General features: G+C 37.5%; 1 long non-coding RNA gene across 1 annotated transcript in view; it reads left to right on the forward strand.

The window, feature by feature from the left end:
* The first annotated feature begins 1,814 nt into the window (after positions 1 to 1,814).
* Positions 1,815 to 12,781, forward strand: part of LOC141373160 (uncharacterized) — a 176,539-nt gene continuing 165,572 nt past the window's right edge. Inside the window, exon 1 of the long non-coding RNA XR_012378860.1 lies at positions 1,815 to 1,936. This is a non-coding gene — a long non-coding RNA (uncharacterized lncRNA). The remainder of the gene's footprint in view (positions 1,937 to 12,781) is intronic.

Raw genomic sequence — 12,781 nt, forward strand, 5'->3', positions numbered from 1 at the left:
CTGAGAGGATCGTGATGTGTTTTGTTTTGTTTTTACCTTATATTCTTAGGAAATCCTGTGGACTGGTAACTCAGTTGGAATCTTGCCTCTTGGAGTTATCAGTGCTAGAGTTAGTATATGGAAAGATGCTTGTCTTTAAATGTCTTCATTTTTTTCTATATTTATTTTTCTGTCTCCTTTTTAACATTTTTGGGAAAAGCATGTGTGTGTATGTATATAATATAATTCTTATGTTTTCAAATTAGTTTTCAAGATAACAGATATTGCCACTTTTTACATTTTAAATATTTATAGTTAAAATATTTAATCCTTCTAAATATGTATACTTTTGCTTTACCTTTGCTTTTTGGGTTAGGTTTATTGAAAAGAATATATATACATTACATAAAATCATGAATTCTTAAATTCAATGATGCTACCTTTACTTTTTTATTAAAAAAATTGTATCTGTATATATCATTTAACATTGGTCAATTCTGTTTCAATTATATTTGTTTAATTATAAATATTAAGTTCAAGTTTAGTTATGGTTATAATTTTTGTTAAATAATAAAAATGATTAAAGTCTGTATTTTTCTCTGAATATACTTTTGGGGAAAGTCTAAGCTTTGGCAGGTTTTGTTCTTATTATCCTCAAGAACTGCAATTTACATTAGGATTTATACTTTTAATTTGAATCTTAGTTAATGTGTTATAGTTTCTTGTTTATTAAAACAAAAGTAATTAAACATGTATTTTTCTGTAAGAGTGCAGTTTTAGAAAAACTATACATTTTGATGTTTTGTTCTCATTTTTGTTTATCTTTAAAACTTCTGTAATTAAGAGGCACCTGGGTGGCTCAGTCTGTTAAAGCGTGTCTACCTTTGGCTTAGGTCGTGATCCCCAGAGTCCTGGGATCAAGCCCCACGTTGGGCTCCCTGCTCAGTGGGGAATCTGCTTCTTCCTCTGCCCCCCTCCATGCTCTCTCTCTCTCAAATAAATAAATAAAATCTTAAAAAAAAATTCTGTAATTAATGTTTGGATTTACTCATTGATCTAGACATTAGATGGATTTCTTTTCCTAAATGATATTTTTATTTTCTTTGTTTATAGTATTGTTATTAATTTGTTGCTTGCATACTTTTTTATTTTTGAAGTCAGTCAATTTTATGGAAATATTCTACATATACAGGGAAGTTAACTGTCCTTAGAGACAGTTTCATGAATTTTTATTTAATAAGATGTAAATTTTCTTACTCACATGAGCTAAAATCTTAGGTATTTTTTGCTGCTTCATCTATAAAGTACTAAACAAGTATGTCATCATCTTCAAATTAAATACAGCTATCCTTTCTCTGTATTTGTTTGTTATTCATGTATGTCTGTAGTGAAGTACATATGCATTGGTTGATCGATTAATTGATTTGCTGTTTTTGCATCTAGTTGTTCCCAGAAGTAATAACTTCATTGTGGACTAACCACTTAATAGAATTTTTCACTTGCAGGTAGTAATACTGCAATTCTTGTTTTTCTTTTGTGTTATATATTATGAAATTTCTTAGCTATTTTTAAACTACTGCCCTTTAATGACTGAGATTTTAATAAGTATTTAAAGTGGCACATCAGCAGCTTAATGCAATTTTCTTTATTGAAGAATCAGAAAAAATGAGGAGACTCAAAAACTCCTAAACTGACTGTCATGAGCATGTTATGAAGGTGCAGAGACGAGTTGTGTCTTTCCACAATGTCAGCTTTATTCAATCATAAAGCAAAGTTAAATCACAATTCTAAAGCAGGTTCAGGATTCCAAACTCAGTGACAATTTACCATGTGATTAAACTTGGCTTCTTACACAGCACACAAAGAAGGACAGAAGACAAGCCACGCAACAAACAAGATAGAAGGGTGCAGGAAGTTAGCGAACCAAACGCGAAGTCAGTCTGTGGGCAGAGTTGAGGTAAGATCTCCATCTGGTCCGGGTCAGCTCGCAGCACTTACTGCTTCTGATGTTCAAGCAGTGAAGGATCTTGGTTCCGTTTGGAGATCAATCGGGCAGAGCCTTCTGCCTATTTTAAGTGGTCAGACGTAGAGGGGTCAGGTCTGAAGAGTCTGACAGTTCGCTGCCAAAATCCTTCCCTTTTTAAAGGACTTCAATCAGTTTTGGGTCCCTGCAGACCTCCTCTGGTTCTGCTCATTATCAGTTCTGGGGTGTTAGCTGACGTTGGTTCTGGTGATATCTCCTAGCTGCAGTATCTGAACTGCTCGTGTCATTGCTTGACACAGGCCCCTGCTTGACATGAGAGACTCCATCTTGCTCTCCACACTGACTTTTCAAGGTTTTAAGGAACTTTGAGAAGACACATTGTACTTGTAATACATAATATTGAACCCAATTGCTGTTTAGAAGGACTTCCTGAATTCTCAACCTACATGAATTTATTTAAGGATTTGAAGACAACAGAGGCATATCTTTCAGTGCCACAATGAGTAGGACCTAGGGCAGACACAAGAAGATGGGCATGCATAATGTTAGGACACCTTTTCAAGATAGACTCTTTAGGTGTAAATACAAATCTAAATATGGAAAAAAATATGGAAATCCCCCCGGGTGTAAAAAGAGAGACTTCCTAACTCTCTTTTCTTAGAGCATTTACTTTAGAATACTTGCGAATTCTTTCTCTGCCCTGTTGAGATGTTATATAAATCTTATAAAAAGCTAAATAAAAGGGTCAGTTGGGTGGCTCAGTCGTTAAGCATCTGCCTTTGGCTCAGGTCATGGTCCCAGGGTCCTGGGATTGAGCCCCATATCAGGCTCCCTGCTCAGTGGGAAGCCTGCTTCTCCCTCTCCCACTCCCCCTGCTTGTGTTCCCTCTCTTGATGTGTATCTCTCTGTCAAATAAATAAATAAAACCTTAAAAAAAATAAAGCTAAATAAAAGCTTTTGGTCAGCTTTACAACTCGAGAATGTCTTCCTCAAAGACCTGGGATCCATCTCTTAGAAACATAATTATCAAAGATAGCAACCCCCCACCCAGGTCCTCATCCCAGGAGAGTTTAATTTAGGTCATCTGGCTTCAAATTCTACCTACCTTCATGGAGATGTAAGAAGTTTATTATTCCTTTGGATAAAGGCAGTTTGCAAACAAAAATGGCTAACCCAATTGCCAGGTTAATTTAAGATGAACTATGTGTGAAAAATGCTGCTGTCAAGTTATCTTACTTGAGGGCTAGTTATTGTTTATTTTGTGAACATGTATGCAATGGTTTTTTTCTGTCTGGTTAAAAGGGTGAGCTTTCTTTTTTTGTTTGTAAACTCTTTAGTGGTTGCCTGTGATGTACATCACATTCTGATTTAATGCTTAACCAATAATAAAACTCTTCTCTTTCTCTTCTATTGTGGAGAGGTTTTCTGGGTTGGCAGATAATTTTGTTTTTAATTATATTTCCCCAACAATTTCCAATCAGTCTTTAGCAGGTAGTGATAGGAAGGTTAACAAATTCCAATCAATTGCCTCCATAGCCAGTTTAGTGTCTGGAAAATGGGCTGTAGCACCTGATATGATTTCAGAGTGGCTAAAAGCCTCAGAATGACCTATTAGATTATTTGGCCATTTTGCCAAAGGTGTGCCATAAATCCCTGTGTGTAGGAAATATGAGATTTTAGAGGATGAGACAGTCCAGTGCTTACTTGTGGGGGGGGCGGAAGAGAGATGGCTGGTGGCTACGGGCTCTAGGCAACTTTTTCCTTCCCAAATTAAAGATATGTCTTTGTGCTAGAGGAGATTAAACAGTAAAAGTCTGTGCTTGCTCTTTGATAAGTCACCCATTCTCCATTTTAACAGTTTTTGAGAAAGGATTGTGTTGCAGTCAGCCAAACTCTGAGTTTCAGTACCTACAAAATCTCCAAGAGAATTATTTTACCTTCTTAGTAAAGGAAATAAAAACAGGAGATGTTGGGCCATGAATGTAAGGGGATATTTGAGGTGAAAGTGTTACAGGATTTTTTTTTCTTTGGTGTCTGTGGTTCTTGGTCAAGCCACTTCAAAGAATGAAGAGGTAGACCAGGCAGAGTGGTGGGCAGCAAAGCAAAGTTTATTGAGCAATAGTACAAAGCTCCTAAAGAGGGAGGGGACCCGAGAGGGTTGCCACTGGAGTTTCTAAGTCTAGGGGTTTTGTGGGCTTGTTAGTGGGCTGTTTTAATCTGATTAACCCTCCCTGTGCCTGTCATCCAGTGAGGTTTTTGTTTATGTCCTGTTTATTTAGTTTATTTCCCATGTATCTGTTACATGGGAAAGGGTGGAGGGCTCCTTCCAGGGTGATATAAGATCCTTTTAGGGGTGGTTTCTTCTTAGGGCTTGGGGGGGTCGGGGGGCTGGTCCCTGCCTGTCTTCCAACTATCCTTCATCGGAAGTACACATATAAATATTGAATATATTTTTGGGATCCACCAGTCTTCCCCTCTCTTTAGCCAAAATGGAGAGAGAGGTGTTTCTAGAAGAGCAGTTTGAAAGAAAAACATGTTTTACATTTTGTTGTTGCATAGTGAACAACTTCCAGAACTGGGAGAAAAGCATACAACTAAGGAAGTAGACAAATTGCTAGGATACAGGGCATAAAAAGGAGTGGCATTCCAGTCTGCAGCCTCATTTTAGGTGGGGTATACAAGAATGAGCATAGTGTAATACAAGCCCTTTCCACTCTAGTTCTGCTTACCATGAATTTACCTCTTTTCTCGGAAGGCTGAAGTTTCCAACACCTGAAAACAAACTCTTTTTTCTAAAATTTAGAAAGTAGAATTGATGCTGGCAGGCTGGGTCCTAAGATCCAGAGCGGGCCTCAGAGGACTAGCCAAGGGGGTCCTTGGCTTCACATGGGATGGAAATCAAACATGAGCCAGCAGGAGGTGAAAGCAGGGCTATATATATATATATATTATACATATATTATACATATATGTATATATGGACCAGAGTCTGGGAGACTCAGAAAGGAAAAGAGTGTGAGTTTTGTCTTTACTTGGGGCCTGGGGGTTTTATTAGTGGTCATGGTCTGGTACATGTGTCCTCTTAAACATCCAAGAACTGATCAGAACAAGGACAGGGTTCAGGTGTCCTTCCTGAGTAACTCATTCTCTGAAGTCAGGGGTCTTGGGTCAAGGTGTTTGGAAACAGTGGTCTTGGAGAACTTTTATGACAACCCTGCCCAGTCACTCCTTAGATGTTATCTTTTGTGCTGGAAGGCTCCAAATATATCATTATCTCTTTGTCACAAGGAGGGCATACGTTATTTGCATTGCAAGGCAAGTGTAGAGTGGAGTGGAGTGGTGGGTCCTAGTTAGAACAGAAGCCGGAAAAGAAGCAAAGAAAAAAAAAAGCTTTTTTTTTTGTCCCTCCCCCCCATGGGGTCCCTTCAGTTTCCCTGTCTCAGAACTATATAACTTTACAGCATAAAACTCTATGCACATATCCTTTTTAGTTCTGAGAAATATAGGAAGAGCCCACATTATAAGGTGCCTTCGGTGGTGGTATCATTGAAGTTAAACGTCAATGGATTTCAAATGACTTTTCATTTTTTATCCTGACATCAGCATAAATTTCTGTTTAGAGATTTCCAGCTCCATTGTGTGTGTCTCAAATTGCTGTCAGTTGTCTCCTTCCGAGCATATCACAATCTTTTGTAAGTTAAGATAAATATCTTAACCTGGCCTTACCAGACAAAGCAGCAACAATACTCTGATACAAAATACCCCAAGGGCTAAACATGAATATAAGAGGATGTGGAACTTCCTTATCTCTGTCTTGTCAGTTTTATCAGGCTGGCAGGCAATATTCATTGTAAGCCCATTATCTCTCATCTACATCTGAATAAGTGTGTACCAGAGCATTTTGAATAGAAATTAAGGTCATTCTGTCAGTGACCCAATTGAATTGCAATGCATATCAGTTTCATCTCAGTATTGCATACTTTTTTTTTAATACTTCACCATGTGTTTAGCCTCTTTAGTTACAAGCAACAGGAAATTAGAATTGAACATAAGTATATTTTTCAGATAGAGTGAAAGTGTGGATTGCATTCTCCAGGGTCAGTATGGAAAATCTTGTTTCTAATAAGTGTAAATGACCTGGATCATGAATCAGTTATAAATCTATTAACTGCGGAGAAAAAACTAGGAAAGCAGTATGTGCTCAGCATGAAGCAGAGACAACTGTAAACGATACAGAGCTACTATATAATTTTGCTATAACATGACCACAATTTAATATTGACATATGTATGATAATGGGACAAAATTGCACAAGTAGGTAATGACATGGCAATGTTGGGAGTTTGGGAGCAAACAGTCAAAGAATTCTTGAGACATCTTCAGAGCCAAAAGGTTGTTTTATGAAAGCCCGGGGACAGGACCCGTGGGCAGACAGAGCTGCCCTGGGGTTGTGAGGGGTGACAAATTTTATACCTTCAAGTTGGGAAGGGATTAGGGACAGCATAAGCCTCCAAGGATGTTGGAAACCAGGTTTCCAGGATCCTGAGGGGGCTAGCTATTGTTAGGACAAGGTCATTTATTACAGTCTGATAAAACCTTAGTCATGAGACCCTTCAGATGTGTATCAGTGGGCCATGTGCTTGGAGGATGGTTGCTAACATATATTGGGTGGTAAAGATAGAGGAAGTTTCCAGAGGAATTTTTATACATTAAAGGAGACTTACAGGATCCTGGAAATCAGGATAATGTCAAGCTAAGATTGCCTTTTGCCCTTAGCAAAGTGCCAACATCTATCTAGGCAGTTGTTGACCTTCCATAGAGGAGTCAACCTGCCTGTCTCAAGGACTTGTCAATGGGGCTGTTAAGTTGTAAGGAAATTTAATTTTTTACTTTGCCTTTGTTCCTCACATCAGGTAACAAGGAAATAGGTATGAAGAAAAGCAGACAGGTCCGGATTACTTTAGTACAGGTATTGACAAAATAAGGTCTATGGGCCAAATAGGGCTTGCCACTGGTTTTTGTAAATGAAGTCTTATTGGAATTCAGCCATGCTCTTTCTTTAGGTATTACGTGTGGTTATTTGTCAAGCTACAGTAGCATGTTGAGCAGTTCCAACAAAGGCCTGAGAGCTCACAAAACCTTAAGTGTTTACTGTCTAGCCCCTTACAGAAAAAGTTTGCTAACTTTACTGCAGAAGATATTTTAATACATTTTGATAAAGAAAATAATAGTTAAGTTCTTAATGAATGTTTACTTAAGTAGGTATGATACCCATATATTGAAGAAATCTGAATATAGCACAAAACTTTCATGAAGTACACACTGAACATGTGTACTAATTTAGTCCTGAATTATACTAAAATTTAATTCTATGAATAGGAAAATACAACATGCCAAAGCCATTTTAATGAGACTCACATCATTTAGAATAAGTCAATAATTGATATTATAACTATAAAAGTAACACATGCACATGTTAAAATATTCAAACATCAAGCCCCCCCTTTCAGAGATCCACTCCCTAGAATGACTGTTGTTAATTTTTCTTATTTATATAGCTAGACATTGTTCTAACTTTAAATATGCTTATTTCTAAATTTCCTTACTATCAATATAAACAGTTTTTATTCTCCCCAAAAAGGGTTTTGTAATAGACCTACTCTTCCTTTCATATCCTACTCCACTGTCTTTTACTATATGTTAGCAGTATTTGTTTCACAGATTTACAGTTATTTATAGTATTTTTAAACAGATTTATTGAAGTAAAATTGACATATAGCATTGTTACCAGGGTGAGGGTCTGCATTAAGTGAATGGAGTCTCTGTTCTTGGATTTCCCACGAAAAGATTGACGTTAGGACCCGTGCTAGAATAGACAGCCGGAAAGGAAGTCGCAAGCACAAAGCGGTTTATTAAAGCAAAATTATACTCTCAAGGTGGGCGGGGCGGAGGTTCTGCCAGGTGGAACCAGTCCCTAGGTTGTTTTGGGATTGTATATTTGTTGGGTCTTTCTGGACTAGGAGGGGCTGTGGCCTTTAGCGGCGTGGTCTCTAATGGAGGCTGCTTCCAATCATTTGGCGGACTCCTCCCACAGGTTGGGATGGGGAATTTTTGACTGTATAAATTAGTACCAGAACTGTAAAGACAGCCTATCTCCTTGGGTATATAACCACGATGCAAATACATTATAATGAGTCTAGGGGCAGAGGTGGAAAAGGAAAGCGTATGCTCTGCACCTGTGCTGTTGGTCTGTCAGCCCCAAAGTCTTGGAAACCACAAGGTCGGGATGTTGTGCCACCTGGCTTCTAATACTTAACCTATTTATCACCTCCCTTGCCTCTAGCTCATGTCTCTATCATTCTACCCTCAAGGACTTGGGACTCTGTCTCCAGAAGGTCCTTCCACTGCTCATAACTAGCTTCTACCTAACAGTATTTTGATTATTTGCTAGCAAATATAAATTTTAGCCTTCATTTTGCTTTTAGGTTGGTGATAAAATTGAGAATAAATAAAAATAGAATGAAATATATAATTACATAAACATTTTTCATTGAAGAAGAATCTGTCCAACCTCAGGATCCAGCTAACAACACCAATTCTAAAACATACTCAGTAACTAATATTTTCTTTTTTTTATTTCCCCTAGGTTCACTAAATTCTTTCCAGTTTTTAGAATTATTTTGAGTAATTTAAAATTCATACACATCTACACATATTTTTGTTTTACACTTTCAAACTTTATAGAAAGACTGACCCCCCACAAGAAATTGTGATTTAATATAATTTTTTTGTCAGAACTAGCATTCAGCTCTGTTGAATAGAAGTCTGGTGTTAATTTAAATTTTTTTTTAAGGAAATTTTGTTTTCTCATTAAAAATGTTGTTTTTTTCTAAATAGAGTTAAAATTTCATAGCATTGTATCTAAATGTGTTGCTCTGGTTACTTATCCTGCTATGGGCCCTTTCAATTCAATCTCTTTTTCAGCTTTAAGAACTTTCATTTTAAATCCTCCCGAGTTTGCTAAAGCCACCCTTAGGCAAATGTTGCATTCAATGACTTGATATTAGACTACATGAATATTAACTTTTCTTTTATATTTTTCTATTTATATCTTTATGCTCTGTTCCGATAGAGATTTTTGATATTGACATATCACCAACTTGTTTGTCATATGTGACCATTTTATTAGTTCAGCATTATATATATTTTTTAAAAAATTTTATTATGTTAGTCACCATACAGTACATCATTAGCTTTTGATGTAATGTTCCATGATTCATTGTTTGCGTATAACACCCAGTGCTCCATGCAGTACGTGCCCTCTTTAATACCCATCACTGTGCTAACCCCCACTCCCCAAAACCCTCAGTTTATTTCTCAGAGTCCATAGTCTCTCATGGTTTGTCCCCCGCCTCCGATTCCCCCCTTCATTTTTCCCTTCCTTCTCCTAATGTCCCCCATGCTGTTCCTTATGTTGCACAAATAAGTGAAACTATATGATATTTGACTTTCTCTGCTTGACTTATTTCACTTAGCATAATCTCCTCCAGTCCCGTCCATGTTGATGCAAAAGTTGGGTATTCATACTTTCTGATTAATATTCCATTGTATGTATGGACCAAATCTTTATCCATTCATCTGTTGAAGGATATCTCGGCTCTTTCCACAGTTTGGCTATTGCGGACATTGCTGCTATGAACACTGGGGTGCATATGGCCCTTCTTCTCACTACATCTGTGTCTTTGAGGTAAATACCCCATAGTGCAATTGCTGGGTCATAGGGTAGCTCTATTTTAATTTTCTGAGGCACCTCCACACTGTTTTCCAAAGTGCTGTACCAACTTGCATTCCCACCAACAGTGTAAGAGTGTTCTCCTTTCTCCACACCCTCTCCAACATTTGTTGTTTCTCTCCCTGTCCATTTTTGCCATTCTAACTGGTGTAAGGTGGTATCTCAATGTGGTTTTGATTTGAATTTCCCTAACGGCTAATGATGATGAACATTCTTTCATGTGTCTGTTAGTCATTTGTATGTCTTCTTTGGAGAAGTGTCTATTCATGTCTTTTGTCCATTTTTTGACTTATTTGTTTTTTGGGTGTTGAGTTTGAGAAGTTCTTCATAGATCTTGGATACCAGCCCTTTATCTGTAGTGTCATTTGCAAATATCTTCTTCCATTCTGTGAGTTGCCTCTTTGTTTTGTTGACTGTTTCCTTTGCTGTACAGAAGCTTTATATCTTGATAAAGTCCCAAAAGTTCATTTTCTCATTTGTTTCCCTTGCCTCTGGAGATGTGTCTTGAAAGAAGTTCCTGTGGCTGATGTTGAAGAGGTTACTGCCTATGTTCTCCTCTAGGATTTTGATGGATTCCTGTCTCACATTGAGGTCTTTCATCCATTTTGAGTTTATCTTTGTGTATGGTGTAAGAGAATGGTCGAGTTTCATTCTTTTGTATATAGCTGTCCAATTTTCCCAGCACCATTTATTGAAGAGACTGTCTTTTTTCCATTGCACATTTTTTCCTTCTTTGTCGAAGATTATTTGATCAAAGAGATGAGGGTCCATATCTGGGCTCTCTATTCTGTTCCCTTGGTCTCTGTGTCTGTTTTTGTGCCAGTACCATGCTGTCTTGGTGATCACTGCTTTGTAATATAGCTTGAAATCAGGCAATGTGATGCCCCTAGCTTTGTTTTTCTTTTTCAACATTTCCTTGACAATTCAGGCTCTTTTCTGATTCCATACAAATTTTAGGATTGTTTGTTCCAGCTCTTTGAAAAATGCCATTGGTATTTTGATGGGGATGTCATTGAAGGTATAGATTGCTCTGGGCAGCATGGACGTTTTAAAAATGTTTATTCTTCCAGTCCATGAGCATGGCATATTTTCCCATCTTTTTGTGTCTTCTTCAATTTCTTTCATGAGTGTTCTGTAGTTCCTAGAGTATAGATCCTTTACCTCTTTGGTTAGGTTTATTCTGAGTTATCTTATGGTTTTTGGTGCTATTGTAAATGGAATTGTTTCTCTAATTTTTCTTTCTACAGTTGCATTGTTAGTGTATAAGAAAGCAACTGATTTCTGTGCATTGATTTTGTATCCTGCCACACTACTGAATTGTTGTATGAGTTCTAGTAATTTGGGGGTGGAGTCTTTTGGATTTTCCACATAAAGTATCATGTCATCTGTGAAGAGAGAGAGTTTGACTTCTTCTTTGCCAATTTGAATACCTTTTATTTCTTTCTGTTGTCTGATTGCTGTTGCTAGGACTTCTAGTACTATGTTGAACAATAGTGGTAAGAGTGGGCATCCTTGACGTGTTCCTGATCTTAAGGGAAAGGCTCTCATCTTTTTCCCATTAAGAATTATATTCGCTCTGGGTTTTTCATAGATGGATTTTATGAAATTGAGGAATGTTCCCTCTTTCCCTATACTCTGAAGAGTTTTAATTAGTAAAGGATGCTGTATTTTGTCAAATGCTTTTTCTGCATCAATTGAGAGGACCATATGTTTCTTCTCTTTACTCCTATTGATGTGTTCTATCACATTGATTTGTGAATGTTGAACCACTCTTGCATCCCAGGGATAAATCCCCCTTGGTTGTGGTGGATGATCCTTTTAATGTATTGTTGGATCCCATTAGCTAGGATTTTGTTGAGAATTTTGGAGTCCATATTCATCAGGGATATTGGTCTGAAATTCTCCTTTTTGATGTGATCATTGCCTGTTTTGGGGATTAAAGTAATGCTGGCCTCATAGAATGAGTCTAGAAGGTTTCCTTCTGTTTCTATTTTTTTTGAAACAGCTTCAGGAGAACAGGTATTACTTCTTCTTTGAATGCTTGGTAGAATTCCCCAGGGAATCCATCAGGTCCTGGACTCTTGTTTTTTCGGAGGATTTGATCACTGCTTCAATGTCATTACTGGTTATTGGCCTATTCAGGTTGTCAATTTTTTCCTGTTTCAGTCTTGGTAGTTTATAGCTTTCCAGGAAGGTATCCATTTCTTCCAGGTTGCTTAATTTATTGGCATATAGTTATTGATAATAATTTCTCACAATTGTTTCTGTTTCCTTGGTATTAGTTGTGATCTCTCCCCTTTCTTTTCTTTTCTTTTTTTTAAAAGATTTTATTTATTTATTTGAGAGAGAATGAGAGATAGAGAGCACGAGAGGGAGGGAAGAGGGTCAGAGGGAGAAGCAGACTCCCTGCCGAGCAGGGAGCCCGATGTGGGACTCGATCCCGGGACTCCAGGATCATGACCTGAGCCGAAGGCAGTCGCTTAACCAACTGAGCCACCCAGGCGCCCCTCTCCCCTTTCTTCATAATTTTATTAATTTGGGTCCTTTCTCTTTTCTTTTGGATAAGTCTGGCCAGTGGTTTATCAATCTTATTAATTCTTTCAAAGAACCAGCTTCTAGTTTCGTTGATCTGCTCTACTGTATTTCTGGTTTCTAATTCATTGATCTCTGCTCTAATCTCAGTTATTTCCCCTCTAATGGGTGGCTTAGGCATCTTTTGTTGCTTTTTCTCCAGTTCTTTAAAGTGTAAAGTTAGTTGGTGAATTCGGGATTTTTCTATTTTTTTTGAGTGAGGCTTGGATGTCTATGTATTTCCCCCTTAAGACTGCCTTTGCAGTATCCCATAGGATTTAGACTGATGTGTTTTCATTCTCATTGGTTTCCATGAATTGTTTAAGTTCTTCTTTGATTTCCTGGTTTTGACCCCAACATTCTTGAGCAGAGTGGTCTTTATCTTCCAAGTGTTTGAATTTCTTCCAAATTTTTTCTTGTGATTGAGTTCCAGCTTTAAACCATTTTGGTCTGAG

The sequence above is a fragment of the Callorhinus ursinus genome, unplaced genomic scaffold, assembly GCF_003265705.2.
Source record: "Callorhinus ursinus isolate GAN/ISIS: 27379988/994484 unplaced genomic scaffold, GSC_fseal_2.0 scaffold8, whole genome shotgun sequence".
In the NCBI taxonomy this organism is placed as follows: Eukaryota; Metazoa; Chordata; class Mammalia; order Carnivora; family Otariidae; genus Callorhinus; species Callorhinus ursinus.